Genomic DNA, 20,869 nt, shown 5'->3' on the forward strand with positions numbered 1-20,869 from the left:
CTATAATTTTACAATTATAACTTTGAATATGAACTTTATATTTATATATTGTAACTATCTGATAGATGTTGGGGATAAAAACAGAATCACGGGTTATTTAAGCGTGTTCCGAATTTGATTTGTGGTTTAATGTATTTCTCTGTTGTCCGGTATAACGGTAAATTCATTTGTCATTTTTTGTGTGGATTATAATTACTTTCACCACGTGCTTGCCAAATTTAAATGAATTAGCCACGGAAGGTAGGTTTACATAAGAATCTTGTTCTCATAATGTATTAAGCATAATTTGCATATCTTATGTATAATATAAAGTTACAGTATATAGATTTAAGGAAAAAGTACATTTGTACTTTCACTTTCAAAACTCATTGAAAAAAAAACCATCTATCAAACAATTGAAGTACAAGGAGCTCTGTAAAATACATAAAATATTGCAATACTGACAATAATGCTGTCAAATATAAGAATATATCTTTTCTAGTATCCCTTTACCTTCAATATTAATATATTTTTTTTGTAATAATAATCCTATTTTAAATTCTGACCTAAAAACATTGTATATGTTGATATTTTGTGTTCTATATTCTGACAAGTAATGTATTTTGTGAATAGTAAATACAATAACTGTAAGTAGAAAGTTTATTTCATAATAATGTTCATCATTAATTTTATATCCCCAGATTAAATTTTTTCAGTGAGAATGTGTCTACCAATCTTAACTAATTCAAGCATCTTATATATTTCTCCCCAAAACTCATCTAAAAAGTGGCATGTTAAAAAAGACGTCAGAGTGATGTCCCCTTGTATGATGGAACGAAAAATTTTGCTCTACTAAAATTTGTTGAAAATGTCGTTTTAAGTTATAGCTGTATAGTTGATTTTTGGACATGAACCTTATTTAGGAATGCAGATGCGTGAGTGTTAACGACGAATTTTTTAAAGTGAAATTGAACTTTTGCACAACTATTGATTATTTTATTTTATAAACGGACACAAAGCTATATACACAACACAACCTAAACATCACTCACACTAAAGTTTTCGTGTTGATTACTAAACAAAGGAGAAGTTTCGATCGAGCAGACAAAGTTGGACTTTGGACTTCGTATATATATGATATGCAAATTAGACGTTATGTGTTAACCTTTGAACTTAAAGTTTGCTGAGTGTTAAAATGTCACTAAAAGAAACGGCAGCACTTCTGGCTGAAAGTCGAAAAATAGTCAACCAATCAAAAGAAGATGATTCTTATGTACTTTTAAACATGATCCTCAAAATCGTTACGACCATGGATAATAGAATGCAAAAAATAGAGAAAGGCGTAAATAAAATTGATGAGCTGAAAACTATTATCACATCTGTAGTAGCAAGAGTAGGGGATTTGGAAAAAACCGTTCACGACGTAAAATTAAAAAATTCTGAGTTGGAGGGCAGTATTGAAGGCATCAGCAATGTATTTGACGAAGTAAATAACATTAATAAAGAATACAAGGCCAAACTACAAAATCTTTCTTCAAAATTTATTCAACTAGAAAACGCAACAAAATTTGAAATCGGAAAACTTAGGGTAGAAAACGAAAAGATCGAAAAACTTAAATCAAACATCTTAGACCTACAGTGCAGATCAATGAAAAACAATTTAATTTTTTCTGGCTTAGCTTACAATAAAAATGAAAATTGTGAAGCAAAATTGAGAAATTTTATCTACGAGGAGCTACAAATTGAACACCATATAGAATTCGGCAACGTTCATAGATTTGGGAAAATAGGACGGAATAGAGCCAAACCAATTGTTGCGCGTTTCATTTACCGACGCGACCTCGAATGCGTTCTCCAAAAAGCATTTCGCCTCAGAGGAAAGCCATTTAGTATTAATGAACAATTCCCGGCAGAAGTTGAAGCCCGCCGTAAGAAACTTTATCCTGTTATGAAACAGGCGAAGCAAGACGGTAACCAGGTGTCTTTGATACGGGACAAACTATTCATTAACGGAGAACAATTCGAAATTACAGAACACATTGATATAGATGATCAGCACAGAGTACATCCGAATGGAGGGTTCAGAGACATAATGATGACCCCAGCTAATACTAACGGTCGTCCTTATAAACGACAAAGATCTGGATCAAGCCCAAGTAGTGAATCAACTCACCTATAGGAATGCCAAGGAGAGCATAACCAACATTTATCAGATGTAACTTTTAACTGTAACAATACTTTAAATACTACTAAAAATGTATACATAAGAAGTGATATAAATATTTTGTGTTTAAACTGTTGTGGTGTTAAAAAAAGATTGAACTATCCTGAATTTCAATCATTGTTGAGTAATAATGATATAATTTGTTTAGTAGAAACAAAAACTGACGAAGTAGATATTATTGATTTACCAGGTTATGAATTTAGAATGAAAAATAGAAAGAAAGTGTCAAGAAATAGGTCAGGTGGTATAACTTTAGGGTACAAATTAGAACATGCAAATAAAATTAAAATTTTAACAACTGACAGTCAGTTTGTTCTTTGGTTCAAAGTATCGTCAGATTTACTCGATATTGATGATGACATAGTTTTTGGCATAGTATATATTCCTCCGGAATACACAAATTACTCATCTCAAGATGCTTACAGTCAGTTAGAAAATGAATACATTATTTTTTCTGATAATTATAAATATGTGTCATTACTTGGTGATTTCAACGGACGAACAGCAGACGACGACGATTTTGTTATTATACATGATGATAAACATACCGATAATATTACAGATTTTATAGAAAATAAAGTGTATATGCTTGACGAATTAAATATTCCAAAGAAAAGAAAATCTTTGGACAGGGTAAAAAATGGATACGGGAAACGATTGTTAGATTTATGTAAAGGAAACAATTTATTTATTGTAAATGGTCGAATTGGTGATGATAGACAGTATGGTAAATTAACATGTAGAAATAGCAGTATTGTAGATTATTGTATTAGTAGTGTTGAGTTGTTAAAATATTTTACTAATTTTCATGTACTTGATTTTTGCATCTTATATTCTGATGTTCATTCGCCATTACAGATAACTTTGGCAAGCACTAAACAAGATGTTGTAAACAATCAGTGTTTAAATACTGTAACAGATACATGTAATCGTCCAGAAAATATTAAAAAATGGGATAATGATAAAATTGGGGATTTTCAAAATGGGATAGATGTAGAAGAGATTCACGCTCTAATTGAAGATATTAATAAAGTTGAATCAAATATGGACAAAAATGAAATGAACCTGATTGTTAATAACATGTGTGATTTATTTTTGGATTCTGCTAGGGCAACATTTGGGGTAACCAAAACTAGTGGGTTAAAGAAGTATAAAAACAAGCCTGTAAAATTGGATAAAGAATGGTTTGATTATGATTGTAAATTTGCTCGCCAAAATTATCGCAAACTCAAAAGAAAATTTAAGAACAGTAGTACTGATGAAAATCGTCAAATCATGAAATCTTCGGAGAAACAATACAAAAACACTTTAGATAAAGCAATTATTGCTCATAGAAAGAAAATGGCAAAAAAAATAAACACATTGAGATCCAATAACTCAAAAGAGTATTGGAAATTACTTAACAGTAGAAAAAAGAGAGCCCAACCTGACATCCCTATCAACAAATTATTCGATTTTTTCAAAAATCTGAACGCCGCCCCAGAAATTGAAGAAAATACAAATATTCCAACTCTAAACCCGAATGATGTCGATAGGCTTAATGAAAATTTAAACAGAGGAATTTCTAAAGACGAAATTCTTAAGGGCATCAAAAACCTGAAAAATGATAAAGCATTTGGGGATGATCGTATAATAAACGAATATATCAAGTCTACAGCTAGTTTATTCATTGAATTATACGAAAAATTATTTAACGTTATATTTCGCACTGGTATTATACCAGATAGTTGGCTAGTTGGTTACATTAAGCCTGTGTATAAAAATAAAGGTAGCAAGTTGGACCCCAAAAATTTTAGACCAATTACCATTTTAAGTTGTATGGGGAAACTTTTTACCGCAATCTTATGCGAGAGACTAAATCTTTTCTCTGAAGAATTCATGATTTTAAACGAAAACCAATGTGGTTTTAGAAAGGGTTATTCAACCATTGATAATTTATTTGTGATTCATACATTGTTTGAAATTTTAAAGTTAAAAAAGAAAAAACTATTTTGTGCATTCGTCGATTTCGAAAAGGCTTTTGACACGATATGGCGAGATGCACTATGGTACAAAATGCTTTTAAATAATATGAATGGATGTATGTATAATGTAATTGTAAATATGTATCAAGGTACAAAGTCATGTATTTCATATAACAATGCCTTATCTGATTTCTTCCCATGTAGTAACGGGGTTAGACAAGGTGAAAATTTATCGCCTTTTCTTTTTTCTTTATTTTAAATGATCTCGATTCTTTTTTGCAAAACTGTAACCTTGAGGGCCTAAAATCAGTGTCAATAGAGCTTGAGGAAAAACTTGATATTTTTTTTAAACTTTTTATCATTCTGTACGCTGATGATACTGTTTTGATGGCCGAATCAGAAACTGAACTCCAAAAACTTTTAGATTGTTTCCAAGATTACACAGATGTATGGAAGCTTAAAGTTAACGTTGATAAAACAAAGGTCGTGGTTTTTTCAAGGAGACGACCATCATGTAATTTTCAATTTTTACTTAATGGCAAAAAACTTGATATTGTTGATGAATTTAACTACTTAGGAATAGTTCTAACAAGAACAGGCAATTTTAATAAAACAAAACAGTTTAATGTAGAAAAAGCTACCAAGGGTCTTTACGAAGTGTTAAGACTAGGTCGTCTACATAATCTTTCTATATATAGCCAGCTAGATTTATTTGATAAAATGGTAAAGCCAATACTACTGTACGGTTGTGAAGTATGGGGTATTGGCAATAACGACATGATTGAAAGGGTACATCTAAAATTTTGTAAATTGTTATTAAGTCTGAAAACATCTACACCCTCTTATATGATTTATGGGGAGCTTGGGAGATATCCTATAGACTTGGACATAAAAACTAGATTGATTTCATTTTGGGGAAGATTAAACTCTGGTAAAGAGACAAAACTATCATATATTTTATATGAATTGTGTTATCACATGTCTATTTAAGACAATGTGAATTTTTCATGGTTAAACAGAATAAAGACTATTCTGAACGAATGTGGTATCCCAAATGTATGGGAAACGCAATCTTTTATAAATTGCAAGTGGTTAATTTCATTCATCAAACTTAGACTTAAAGATCAGTATGTACAAGTCTGGCATTCTTTACTAGAAAACTCGCCAAAATCACTAAATTACAAACTTTTTAAAGATTGTTTTGGAAAAGAAGATTATTTTGAAATTCTTGGAAACAAACTGTCTATTGATTTGTGTAGATTTAGGACCACAAATCACAAGCTCCCTATTGAACAGGGTAGATGGAACAATATAGTCAGAAACAATAGAATTTGTCTTCTATGTAATAAAAATGATATTGGTGATGAATTGCATTATATATTAGAATGTAAATACTTTAAAGAAAACAGGAAACATTATCTGTCACATTATTATTTACAAAATGCAAATATTGTCAAATACAAAGAGATTATGTCTTCAAAAAACAAATCAGTATTGATTAAATTATGTAAATTCATAAAGATTATTAACACAGGTGTATGTGCTCCTGGCTAAAATGGACTTAATTCAGATATTTTCTTAGCAACTATTTTGTTTGCTCTGTCTTGTTGTAAATATTGTACATAATTGCATGTCTTCTCTATACCTATGTATATGGTTTATTGAGAATAAAGATATAAAGATATATAAAAAAATGTTTATAGTCTTCTGTAACCTTACAAAAATTACAGGTAGAGTTATGGCTTATTTTCCATTGTTTTAATAAGACTTTGTTTGGAAGAATAAAGTGTAATAATTTCCATCTGCACATTTTCAGTTTATTATCTTTTAAGTAATTATGAATAAATTTTTGCACATATTGAGCTTCAATTTGTATGTTTTCACATTTCAAAATTCTATTCCACTTATGATATCCTATTGGAACTTCTTTATCATATTCTATTAAAATTGAATAAATTTTCTTTGAATCTAATTTTTCTAGTTTATGTTGGCAATTATTTTTTTCACTTATATATAGTGAGTTATTTATTAAAACACTAGTTTTTATTGAACATTCTTCATTTAATATTTTTAACCATTCTTTTGGAATTGCTTTTCTCAATCTTGAAAATTCAGCTATCCAGTTTGATTTATTTTTTAACTTTAAACTTATAATTTTTTCTGAAAAAACTCCATTTTCATCAATGATATCATTTATATGAATGATATTACTGTCTATCCAATTTTGAAAAAGGAGTGTTTTCTTTTGAAATTTAATTAATTGATTTCCCCAAATAACTTCTTGACGGATAAGTCTGTAATTATTTGGATTTTTAGTTTTATTATTTTTATTTTTTAACCATACTTTAATCATATCAAGATAAAATTCTGGTAGCTCTTTAGTACCCGGTATAGAATATATATTATTAGTATTCATCCTTAAGATAAGTAGATTGCTACCAAATTTATTAAGATAAAACTTTGGTATAACCATCCAATTAAGAAATTTATCAGCAGTTAATCTTTTTATCCAACCTATCTTTATAGATTCTATATATTTATCTATATTTACCATTTTTAATCCACCAGCTAGTTGGTTATAGCTTAATACGGTGCGTTTAACTTTTTCTGTCTTATTGTTCCATAAAAATTCATATATGATTTTTTTAAATTTGTCCAAGTATTCTTTGCTTAAGGTTGACACTGTAGCCAAATAAGTGATTATAGGAATAATTAAAGATTTAATAACTGTTATTCTTCCTATCATGGTTAAGTTTCTTTTTTTCCAGTTTGATATAATTTTTACAGTCTTTTCTAGCTGTTTATCAAAATTTAGTTTTTGACACTCTTTTTTATTATGCCCAAAATATATCCCGAGGCTCTTAATTGGTTTTTCTGTAAAGTTAATATTTTCATATTTTTCTTTACAATGTTTTTGCTTCCCTAGCCAAATACCCTCTGTTTTAGATCTGTTAAGTTTTAATCCTGAAAGTGATCCAAATTTTTCAATCATGTTAAGAGCTTTTGAAATATCTTGTTTTGATTTGAGAAAAAGAGTAGTGTCATCTGCTAATTGACTTATTTTTAAAGTGTGGGTTTTTCCATCTATCTTGATTTCAAATCCTTTTAGGTTATGGTCTTGCCTAATTTTACAAGCAAGGATCTCAACAGCAATAACAAAAATTATCGCACTGCAAGGGCAGCCTTGACGTATACCACGATATATACTCATGGGTTTAGAGATCCACCCATTGTTTAAAACTGAACTTTTTATGTCAGTGTATAAAAGTTTTATCCATCTATAACCAAGGCCAGTACTATGCTCGTTCCTGACCTGGTTACTCATCTTGCTAGGTTGGGGGAACTAGCTGGTAGCTTTCATATGAATACATGTCAACACAGATTCAAAGTTCAATATATAATGTTTATTAAATCAGCATTCAGTATAGTTTATCAATCACAATAATCACAATAATCACATCATAAGTTCATGAGACATATTAAAACAGCATGTCTAATATCAATTCAATACAACTGTCTAAATCCAAGTATAAAACACAAGTGTCCAATACGTGATTGTCAAACAAGTGTCCCAAACTGCATGGTCAACTAATATATATTGTTTTTCATTATTCAATTTACATAACATTAATACTCATATATCTAATTTACATAATAATGCTATTTTATCTATTTTCCCAAATATCAAGTCTTTGTGACATAACTTAAATCATCTTAAAAAGTAAGAAATCCTTTTTGTATATAACACTTCTTTAATCCTTAATTCTCTATTGTTATTTAGGCCTCAGGGGATTACATAATAATTTGCTTTACACTTATCTAAAATTGTGAAGATTTATATTAACTATTTATCAAGTAAATTATTTCTTAAGCTAGTGCTAAATATCTTAACTAATACTAAATTATAACAATTATTTGAATTCCACATTTTAACATTCTTGCATCTAAAATATACTGGTTATACCCTTCCCTTCGTCGCCAAGATTGCTCCTGCAATCTTCAATTAAAATACAAAATGCATCATAAAAAAATATATAATATTTTACACATACTATATATAGCAACAATTGAATTACTGATTCCTGTTAATAAAATATAACAATATATTGTGAAACAATTGAATCACTGATTCCTGTCAATAAGACATTACATATAAAAATTAAAAAAAATAAAAATATGGTGAAAACATTAATTAATTTATGATTCCTGTAATAAAACATTACTAAGTTTATATATACATGTACATGTTCCTGGGTGGGGAATGGTCAAGTTTAGATTGTCCATATCAGGGAAGTTCTCTGAAGTTCACTAATATTGACAAGTCCAACTCTCACATTATTAATGACAATGAGCTCATTGCATACTTCATGAAGTATTTCTAGGTGCATAAAGGGGCATAAAAATAGCAATATATAGCTGAAATATAAGATTATTACTGTAATATATTATCCATATCGGTCATCATCTGCAAGTTAAACACATAATTATTCAAATCATATCATCTTCTTATATAATGAAGTTCAACATAAAACATATTTAGACATATACATTTTTATATGATTAATCTGTGAATAATCTGGAAAGAAAATATATAATTAAAACAACAATAAAGCAATAGTAATGATCTCTATCAAAACAAGCAAGCATTTAAATAAGCAAATATAAGTGTCTTCTGTACACATATTCAATATAGACAATTAATGTTCAACAGTACAATCTTCACATTTTTCACCATTGGTAGTCAAATAAAAGTTACTAGTTTTCAACGATATTGTTTATACATCATGATACATGTCCACCTGGTTTCTTCTTTTGTTTGATCGTCATAGTAATTTTCCAGATATTATTATAAAATTTCATATCACATTGTCTTTTACTCTTCATCAATATTCATGTTAGGTTAATAAAATGTCACTTCAGGTCACAAATCTCTGCTAATAAGTTTTATAATATCAAATAAATTTTAACTAGGTAATATGATATGTTCATCATTGTTTGTCTTTCTTTAATTTTAAATGCACAATTTGGTCACTTCTATGGGTCCACCATTTCTTTATCTGTGTGTCCACCATTTCTTCATTTTTGTGGGTCCACCATTTCTTCATCTGTGGGTCCACCATTCCTTTATCTGTGTGTCCACCATTTCTTCATTTTGTGTGTCCACCATTTGTAGGTTACTTCATGAATGTAAGTGCAACCAATATCATAATCATACATGACACCAATTAACCCTTATCTCTTATCATAATTAATTCATTTGAATTTGGGAATTTTTTTATTTATTTATCTCTTAAATATTCACTAGAATACTACAATTTTAGGTCAGTAACTGAACTACCTATTTATAAACATTACAATAAATAACATACTACATGTAAGAATTTCTAATTCTCTTCCCTTTATATTTTATCTTAATTTCCTATACTTTCTCTTCTTATTTCTAATTATTTACGACAGTTTATTTTGTACTTCCTTATTAAGTACTCTTTAATTATTTTATCTCTTTAGTAAAAAATCTTTAAGTCATAATAATAAAAAACACAGCTCAAAAATAGTGATGCCTATATACAATGTATGTATAGGGACCACTTGATATTTCTATTTGTATCATTGATAAAGTACATTTTGTATAATTTGATCTAAAATTGGTTTAATAGTACATCAGTAGATGTGCCGTCTACCTGCAATATTTAAGGATCTAATAGTAAGAACTACTAATGTAATGAATACATTTGTCCAGCAGGATTAAATTAACAGACACTATAACTTCTGAATATTGTGTACTCAACCAGAAATTCAGAACAAAAATAACACTTTTCAACGATACAAAAGAATAAGCATTGTCACATTGCATTTATGAATGCTTATAACACTACTTGAATATCTTTAGTTATAACATCTCATCCACTCATCTTCATATTTATCTTGAAAAATTTTAAGAAGTCCCGGAGGACAAGTTTCAAAAGGCACCCATTCTGGATCATATATATGTCTTTGCTCATAGTGTATGAAACATTTTGGGACATTATTTTCTATTTTAAAATGTGTAATGTGAGAGCCTGTAGCAAAACATGCTGGTCCCATATCTTTTGTTTGTGAATTTCCTGTAAGGGTCAACATAATGTTATAAAACTGGTCACCATAAAAATAAGCAAGCAAATTTGTAAAAGCATGCTGATCTTCCCCATTTACTCTGTTTAAAGGTTGATAATGTGATATTCTATTATTTCTCAATATGGTTTTGACAAAAAATCTGTTATTTTCCAGTTTAACAGCTTGCACTGGAAATTTATCCCAATTTATTTTCGGTCTTTGTTTATATTTTACATCATTGTTTTGGTCTATTGCAGTTACATTTTGTGGTTCATTTGAAGGTTCAAAAAATTTATGTTTGTTTTCTAGTAATGGTCTTTTTCTCTTTTTACCAGTATGCGTTCTGTTTTCATGAAATTCTCTTCTCATATTCTCTGGGATTTTATCTTGGTGTACCCATTCTGTTTTTGACATGTTTTTAATTTTTATTTTGTAGCATAGTTTCTTGTTTACCCATGCCGATGATATAATCTTTTCAACATCATCAGGTGTAATTTGTATTTCTGTTGTAGCTTGTTGAGCAGTTTTATTTGTATTTTGCTTTTCATTTAAATTGTCAGGAAGCACTTTTTTACTTTGCTTTGAATTTTTAGATTGATCAGTTTTGTTTTTATTATTCCTGGGTGCATTTTTGGGTTGAGAATTAGACATTGTGTCTTGTGTTTGATTCTCTGTGTTTTCATTCTGGACTTGTTGATTTTCATCTTCAGCATCCTCATCTTCTTCAAATAGATCATCATTATCATCTAGGAGGTAGTCAGGGCGGTCTGTTTTACTGTTGAATACTTTCAGACGACTTGCATTAACTAATTTCTTTGAGATTTTGTTATCGCTGTCCCTTCTTAGCTTAAAAGTATTACAGTCTGGGGGTCCAAGGTTTGTTATTGTAAATGGGCCTGTCCACCTAACTTTTAATTTTGGACTTTCACCTTTTTTAACCTTTTTACAAAATAGCATTACTTTGTCACCAGGTAAATATGTGGGTTTTACTGCTCTTTTGTCATGCTGTGTTTTGTATTTTGCTTGTGCTCTTTTTGTGTTTTCTGCAGCAACATCCCTTGTTAATAGGAGGTCCTTAATAAATTTATTGAGGTATTCTCTGTGGTTTTTAGGCAATGTTGACTTTGGAATTAAGGCAACATCAATAGGTGCTCTCATTTCTTGTCCAAAGAGAAGGTGAAAAGGGGAATACTGAGTAGACTGGTGTCATTCTATAAGCCATCATTATAGGTGCTATATAGTTTGGCCAATCTGTCTGTTTTTCCAGTTGAGTTCTCAATGATTGGACAATAAATGAGTTCATCCGTTCACACGCTGCATTTGTTTGTGGATGATATGCACTTGTATAGTGGCGTTTGATTTGGAGAACTCACATAAAGCTGCAACAAGCTTCGAAAGAAAATTGGCTCCTTGATCAGACACAATACAGCGGGGTGCACCAAAACGGGCAATTATCTCCCTAAAAAGGATGCTGGCTACTTCTGTTGCTTCTTGTGTCCTCATGGGAAAGGCTTCACACCATTTGGATCCGCTATCAACCACTAACAGCAAGTAACGATATTTTTCTGGAGTCTCTGGGAGTTCTAAAATATCCATGTGCCATCTGGAAAAAACTTCTTCGATTGGCATTGGTTTTAATGGCACTGGATGGCTGTGTGTATCTCTTTTAGATCTTTGGCAGATTTCACACGTCTTAATGTATGTCTTGATATCTGTATACATGTTTGGCCAGTAGTATCGTTGACGTACAGCTTCATATGTCCTTTCTTCTCCTTGGTGACATCCAACAATATTATCATGGAAAGCTTCTAGTACCTCCTTCCGTAGGGTTCTTGGTATTGCCAGCTGCTTAACCATGTTCTGACCTTTTGGTAGACTTCTTGACCTTGCATTAAAAAAATGATAAAGTATGCCATTATCAATTTCATAATGGAAGGCTTTCGCATCCAGTTGTCTTGCTTTCTGTCTTTCTTGAGGTAATTGGCCTTCTAATTTGTAACTAAAAATTTCAACAAAATCTGGGCAATGTCTTAGAAGGTGCCGAAATGTTTTACGTTTCTTAAACTGTTCTGGGTCAATGTTTTCTAATGTTTCATCATCCTCATTACCAGTATCTGTTATTGTAAGAATGTTTGGTTGCTGTTCGTCATCTCCTTTATAATCAAATGTTATGATTTCGTACTTCTTATTGCTCATGGCTGCAACTGTTTGTTCAATTTCATTCTGCGGAAAATTTTCTGGGCCTATCTTTTCATACTCTCTTCTTGACAGGGCATCTGCATTATTTTTCTTCCCAGGTCTATGCATTATTTCGAAGTCATATCCTTGAAGTTCAAGTGCCCATCTACCCAGTCTCCCTTGTATATTTTTAATTGTATCTATCCAACGAACTGTAATATTATCTGTATAAACTGTAAATTTGTTTGTGGCCAAATATGGATTAAAATGTTTAATTCCCTCTTTAAGTGCTAACCCTTCTTTTTCATTTATGTGCCATTTTTGTTCATTTTTGTTTAAAGATCTACCCCCATAAGCTACGACATGTTCAAGTTTTGTGTTTGGATTTAGTTGTCCAAGAACATAGCCAATAGCATAATCGGATGCATCTACTGACAAAACAAATGGTTTATCAAAGTCTGGGAACACTAAGATTGGAGCTGAGACAAGGCTGTGCTTCAATGATTCAAAAGCTGCTTGACAATCTTGTGTCCAGATGAATTTCTTATTTTTCTGAGTTAATTGTGTAAGTGGAGTTACTATTTTTGAGTAGTTGTGCACAAATTTCCTGTAATAATTACATTATCCTAAGAAACTGCGTAGCTGTTTTATATTTTTAGGTATTGGGTATGTTTGCACAGCAGATGTTTTTTCAGGGTTTACTTTAATACCATTTTTGGACAAAATATGACCTAAATAATGTACTTCTTCTTTTGCAAAATGACATTTTGTTGGATTCAGTGTGAGATTGGCTTGTTTTAATTTGTCAAAAACTAATTGTAAATGTTTTAAATGTTCTTCAAAATTTTTACTAAAAATCAAAATGTCGTCTATGTATACTAAAGCAACTTTCCAGTTTAATTCTTTTAAAACTTTTGTCATGAGCATTTGAAAAGCCATTGGTGCATTTGTTAACCCAAAACTCATTCTTTTGAATTGGTAAATACCTTGGTGTGTTACAAATGCAGATTTGTGTTTTGTTTCAGGATCTAGTGGTGTCTGAAAAAATCCACTCATGAGATCCAGTACTGAATATATTACAGCTTTTGAATTAGCAACTGTGTCGAAAACATCATCTATCCTAGGAATACTAAATTTTGCCCTTAATGTGCATTTGTTGAGCCTACGATAGTCTACCGCGAACCTATATTCTTGTTTTGCATCCATATTACTTTTCTTTTTGCGAACTAATACAATTGGGGACGACCATGGAGAGTTTGATTCTTCTATAATGTCATTTTTTAACATTATATCAATATGTTTTTCTGTTTCTTCCCTCATTTGTGGTGTTTGCCTGTAGGGCATTGATTGTACAGGTGGCGCATTACCTGTATCAATTCTGTGATAGTGGTAACTAGTTTTACCCAACTCTGTAATGTCTTTAGCAAAAACGTTTCTATTCCTTGTTAAGAGTTCAGTTAACTGTTTCCTTTGATTTGCATTTAAGTTTTCATTCATTTTTATTCCCAACTCTTTTTCAACATTCTGATATTTATTTACTTTAATAGATTTATCTATTGAATCATTATCATTTAAGGCAAAAATACCATTTTTGTCTATTTCAAAAGCCTTGGCTACTTTCTTATTCCTATATAATTTTATACTTAATCCAGTAAGATTTAGAATTCTGTACAAAGCCTTTCCATTTTGTACATTTACTACCACTTTTGAACCAACTAAATTTTTAATATCATTTGAAAAGTTTGGTTCAAGAATTACTGTACTGTTATTGCGATGCCTAACAGAAAGCCTAACAGGTATAATAACTTCACAGTGTGGGGGAATAACTTCTACTGCTATAGTTTTAACATGTGCATAATGTTCATTTATAGTCTCTATATTGTTTAAAGGTACATTCAATAAATTTTCTTGAATTGCTAAGGTATTATTTTCAAAATTTATATGAGCTTTATTAGCTTTAAGAAAGTCTATTCCTAAAATTATATTAAAGGTCAAGTTCTCAAGCACTGTTAATTCTTGATATATAATTAAATCATCTATATTTTATTCAACATCTACTTTTCCTAAAATTGGATAGCTCATACCACAAGCAGTAAAAATTCCAGATTGTGTACTTTTTTGTATTTTGATGTTTTTCAAACATTTTTGTAAACACTTTAATGATATACAAGAAATTGAAGCACCTGTATCAACTAACGAATCAACTGTTTTATTACCTAATTGCAAATGTATAATATTTTTAGAAAGGGGGGCTATTAGAGCTAAGGAGGGGTCAGGATAAACTGAATTAGACATATTGAGTCTTTTTAGAGGGAAAATCCTATTAAAAGATCTTGACCACTTTAATTACAAAATGAAGTAAAATTTAAAGATTTGGTGTCATATAAGATCATAAATAAAAGGTTGACTCACCTCTGCACACTCAGGAAAATTCACTGCTTCCTATATGGAGATATGCTGACTCTTGTCTTGATTTCAGGTTTGCATCCTACATGTATCCCTCCTCAGTACCGGAAAGCTGGGTCACTCCGCCACGTATAACCAAGGCCAGTACTATGCTCGTTCCTGACCTGGTTACTCATCTTGCTAGGTTGGGGGAACTAGCTGGTAGCTTTCATATGAATACATGTCAACACAGATTCAAAGTTCAATATATAATGTTTATTAAATCAGCATTCAGTATAGTTTATCAATCACAATAATCACAATAATCACATCATAAGTTCATGAGACATATTAAAACAGCATGTCTAATATCAATTCAATACAACTGTCTAAATCCAAGTATAAAACACAAGTGTCCAATACGTGATTGTCAAACAAGTGTCCCAAACTGCATGGTCAACTAATATATATTGTTTTTCATTATTCAATTTACATAACATTAATACTCATATATCTAATTTACATAATAATGCTATTTTATCTATTTTCCCAAATATCAAGTCTTTGTGACATAACTTAAATCATCTTAAAAAGTAAGAAATCCTTTTTGTATATAACACTTCTTTAATCCTTAATTCTCTATTGTTATTTAGGCCTCAGGGGATTACATAATAATTTGCTTTACACTTATCTAAAATTGTGAAGATTTATATTAACTATTTATCAAGTAAATTATTTCTTAAGCTAGTGCTAAATATCTTAACTAATACTAAATTATAACAATTATTTGAATTCCACATTTTAACATTCTTGCATCTAAAATATACTGGTTATATATCTCATCATAGAATTTTTAAATCCAAATTTTTGTAAAGCAAAGAACATAAAGTCCCATTCTAATGAATCAAATGCTTTCGAAAAATCTAAAAATAATAAGGCACCCTCTATATTAAATTTATCTGCATAATCTATGACATCTTGAATTTGTCTAATATTATATCCTATGTATCTGTTTTTAACATACCCATTTTGGTCTCCATGAATAATTTGTGGTAATACTTTAATTATCCTTTGAGCAAGTGAATAAGCAACTAATTTTGTGTCAACATTCAATAATGTTATAGGTCTATAATTGTCTAAACTGAGAGGATCATTTTTTTTATGTAAAAGGGAAATAACTCCTAATTTTTGTGAATTTGTTAACTCCCCTTTATCAAATGAATGATTAAAAGTTTTGACTGCAAACTCTTTAAGATGTTCCCAAAAAGTTCTATAAAATTCGACACTTAACCCATCAATTCCAGGGGCTTTATTAAGTTTCATTTTAAATAAAGAATCTGTGCATTCTTGAGTGCTTAATAAACCTTCCATACTATCGCTTTCTTTATCTGTTAGGACATGATCACATTCTGTATTCATAACATAATCTTTAATAGAATTTTTATCGGGATTTGAACTTTTATAGATTTCTTCATAAAACTCTTTTTCAATTTTAAGTATTTCTGTAGGATGTGTATGTATCACCCCTTCTTTGTCTCTGAGCGCTGTAATGGTTTTTCTTGTTTGCCTAGCTTTTTCTAGTCCCAAGAAGAATTTAGTGTTTTTTTCGCCTTCTTCTACCCATTTAATTCTGGATCTTATTTGTGCTCCTTTTGTTTTTGAATCATATAATTTACCAAGTTTTTCTTCTATAATATTAATTTCCTCTTTAAGAGAGTTAATATCATCTATTTTACATTTTTTGTTTATATCCTTATTTAATTTCTTCAATTTGTTTTCTAAAATATGTATATCTTTAACATTATTTTGTGCTTTTCTTTTACAGAATGCTATGGTATGGTCTCTTACCTCGGTTTTAAAAAGATCCCACTTGACCCCAATATCATTGGTGAGTAAAATTTTCTTTTCATATTGTTTGATCAGAATTTTAATGAGGTTTTGATATTCTTCATTTTCTAAAATACTATTATTAATTTTAAAGTATCCTTTACCTTTTTGGTCTGATCGACCTTTTATTTTTATAGAAATTGCCTGATGGTCTGTATGAGTTATAATAGCTGGCCTAATATCAGTAGATTCTATTTTAGTTCTTATTTCAGAACAGGTTAAGAAAAAATCTATTCTAGATGCTTCATTTAAATTATTTTTACGTCGCCAAGTGAATTGTATTTCCTTGCCATGAATCTCTCTCCAAATATCACTTAGCTTTTGAGTTTTAATTAAAGATTTAAGGCTAAAAACTGGTTTTGTTTGTTTTAATTTTTGTGTTGACACTTTATTTTTTTTATCTATTTTTGTTAAAGTATCATTCATATCTCCTCCAATTATAACCATTCCTAAACTATTTTTTTGTAATTATTTCTTTAACTTTTTTGAAGAAAATATTTCTGTTTTTAGGTATATTTGGTGCATAGACATTTACTAAAGTGTAAATACTGTCTTCGATTTCAATATTTATTAAGAGTAGCCTGCCCTCTTGGTCTTTGAATATATTTATAAATTTGCATTCTAAATCATTATTAATAAAAATTGAAACTCCTCTGGACTGTGAGGTTCCAAAGCTATGATATTGTTGACCTTTAATTTCAGAATTTAAGTCTTTCTCTAAATCTTCAGTGAAATGACTTTCCTGAACAAACAAAATATTACATTTTTGATATTTCATCCACAAGTATAATCTATGTCTTTTATCTTTTACTCTGAGACCTTGACAATTTAAAGAACATATGTGAATTGTTTTTGTCATAAGTCTTTTGTTTTTAGAATTTTATTTACTTGAATGTTTATTGAGCCTAAACAATTACATTCTTGAATTCTCATAGTTATTATTTTTTTAAACGTATACACATATTTCAAAAATATACAATATTCATTTTTCATTAATACACAAGTTAAAAATAATAATACAAGCCAGAGATTTACAAATAAATTTGTTACAGAACATTTGATCAAAATCAAATACACCTCATCAGAGAAATATGTGTCTCTAAAAATCATGCTGTGACATGTCAATGACAATATAATAAACAGTTGATTTCTTTCATTTTGTAACACCTGTTGTTTTCTATTTTTAGACACCAGACAACGTCGGTGTATGCATGGTTGGAGATACAAGAGTGATTGGATCTTATCGTGTGAATATTGGAATAGTGATTTCGTAAAACTTAGTGTTCTATTAAAGGAAATTGAGTAGTGCGTATAAAGAATTGAAATGTACTGAACATGAAAAAATAGAAGGATGTAATAGCATAGTACTGAACAAAAGGAAAATAGACATTGACAACTGTACGAATAAAACGATGTGAGCTTTTTTGTGTAATAAATTGTTGAGTTCAATATCTGGGACATAAACAAGAATTTACCTGTTTGAAACAGAATAGGTACTATTAATAGATTTACTTTTTCCAAGATTTCTATTCTCTTTTTCTTGTGAATAATGTTTGTAAAATGTTCAAATACATCTATCTGCATAAATATTATATTTTCTTTTCTATTGAAAAAAATATTGTACAAGCTACAACTGTTTCGTATTTGATTAGTACAATTATAATTAAAGTGATTTAAATTGACATACTTTTGTTTTTTATTAAACATCATTTTGTTTGTTTCAGATTTGTCTGAATTACTTTCATACACATGTGAATGTATGTAATCCTTAATTACATCACACTCATTTTTATTTTTATTTTTTTTGTTATATAAAAACAGGCTAAATATTACAAATATATACAAATATTTACACTTGGATTTCATTGATTATTTTGTGTTCGGTTTATTGGTATGAATACATTTCCGTTTACAACTGACCCTAAGTTTTAGTCTTTTGAATAGGGACAGCTTCTTTGTGTTTATCTTCTGTTGGTGTGCTGGCATTTTTTACACACGCAACCCAAGAATCATGGTAAATGAAAATCCTATTCATCTAAAAGTACGTGTGAAAAATGTACCCTGCTCAGCTGAGGATGGACAAATTGAACGTGCACTAGAATACTATGGATGCACTGTGCACAAATCCTATCGTGAACGCCTTCGGGTAGATGGTGAGTTGACTAATTGTCAAACAGGGGACAGAATAGTTATACAAATATGAAGCTTAGAAATGGAAAAATATTAAATACTAAACTCGTTCAAAGGGTATCTACACGTCTCAATCTTCAGAATCGCTTATCTAAAAATACTACCATAGCTAACGTTTTTAACAATAAAAATCGTGGTTACCCTTCTATCGATAAGTGTCATGCCAAAAAATGACTTACGTGTCCCCGTCTTTCCACCAACAATACAGTAAGGTCCACATTTAATGGTCGCACATTTTCTCTAAATTTTGAAACTGATATTACTTGAAAAACAAACAGTATTATTTATTTACTCACATGAAACAAACCGGGATGCGGTATTCAGTACGTAGGTGAAACTGGGCGATATTTATCTAAACGCACCCAAGAACACCTGTATCGTTTTAAAAGACCCAATAAATTCAAAAGTATCATTTATCAACATCTTAAGAAGCACAGTCATCCTATTAAATATTTAACAGTTCAACCTTTAGAAGTAGTAAATAAGCAGCCTGGTGAATCTCATTCCAAGTTTGTACGATCACGAAAAATAAATGAATTAAATTGGATTAAAAAATTACAGACAGTCTACCCTCTCGGTCTTAATGATAATATCATGGGAATTGGCAATATATCAAGAACCGATTCTGTTAACATTTTGGATATAGTTTCTAAAACTGTTCGTAAAAATCGTTCTCATGGACGCAGAAAAAATCGCAATCAAAGAAAATTTCGGACCAACCATACAAATATTTCGGACCTAATTTCCATTTCAAAAAACAACGGCAGACATTATCTGTTAACCAAGCTTTGTTCTTTACCTATAAATAAATTAAATAAAATTTTAGAGGATTGCAACACAATTTCATATTACAGTCCTAAGTATGAAATTGTCCAAATTATAATGGCATATTGTTATTCTAAACTGTTTCCAAAAATTGATCGCCCTGAAGATCATAAAAAACATTTTATTAAAATAAAGTATGTCAATAAAGGTTTTGATTTTGTAAATATTGCCGGTACTTTTAACGACCATTCTGTTAAAGACCAAATTCCTGGATATTTTGATAATACTGAACTCCCTCTCATTTGTTATATTTACAAGAAATCTACCCGAAAATATGTGTTTAATTATAGCCAATTGTGTAAAGATGTAAATATCACTGAAAATACACCTATGTCGTGTAATTGCAGTAATTCAGAATACACCTATGGACCAATTTCCCATGTTATAACAGGAGACCTTAACATCGTTCGCGACCGAGAGTTAAAATCATTCCTCAGTAAAGGACCTAAATATCGTCCCCCGTCAACTATTAACTGGAATGAGTGTCGTAATATCATCAACGACTCACTCCGCGCCTACTGTTTGAAATGGGTAAAACGGGAAAAAGCTGACAAAAAATCTTTGGACTCTTTTTTTAATTCAGTAATGAAGATAGTTGATATTCGAATACAACATTTTAAAGAACATTTTACCCTCAACAAAAACTATAAAAACCCTATTTCGCGTATCAAAAATAAACTAACAGAAGTAGCCAAGGAATTTATTTTTGTCCCGGCTGATAAAGCTGCCAATAATATCATTATTGTTTGACGTAAATTTTATATAGAGGTTCTGCAAAAGGAAATCACGAATTCACCAACATTCCAACTGACTTCATTTTCAGAAAACGACATCTGTAACAAACATAAACTTTTAGCTACTTCTTTACAAGCAGAACCAAACACAATGAAAGTCCCAACTATGTACTGGCTTCCGACGCTGCACAAAAAACCTTACAAATATAGATTTATTTCATCTTCCAGCCATTGTTCAACTACTAAATTGTCTGTTTTACATACTAGTACACTTGGTACAATAAAAAACCTGATAATAAATTGTTCAAATAAGGCCTTTGAAAATAGTGGAATTAATTACTTTTGGAGTGTCAAAAACTCGTTGGAAGTACTTGATAAATTGCATGCATATATTGGTGATTTTGAATCTG

General features: G+C 30.1%; 1 long non-coding RNA gene across 1 annotated transcript; it reads left to right on the forward strand.

Annotated features, from left to right (window-relative positions):
* The first annotated feature begins 130 nt into the window (after positions 1-130).
* On the forward strand, positions 131-18,392 carry LOC143082856 (uncharacterized). Its single transcript, XR_012980491.1, has 3 exons — positions 131-240; positions 16,649-16,711; positions 17,898-18,392. It is a non-coding gene; the product is annotated as an uncharacterized LOC143082856 (long non-coding RNA).
* Positions 18,393-20,869: the final 2,477 nt, after the last annotated feature.

The sequence above is a fragment of the Mytilus galloprovincialis genome, chromosome 7, assembly GCF_965363235.1.
Source record: "Mytilus galloprovincialis chromosome 7, xbMytGall1.hap1.1, whole genome shotgun sequence".
NCBI classification, from domain to species: Eukaryota; Metazoa; Mollusca; class Bivalvia; order Mytilida; family Mytilidae; genus Mytilus; species Mytilus galloprovincialis.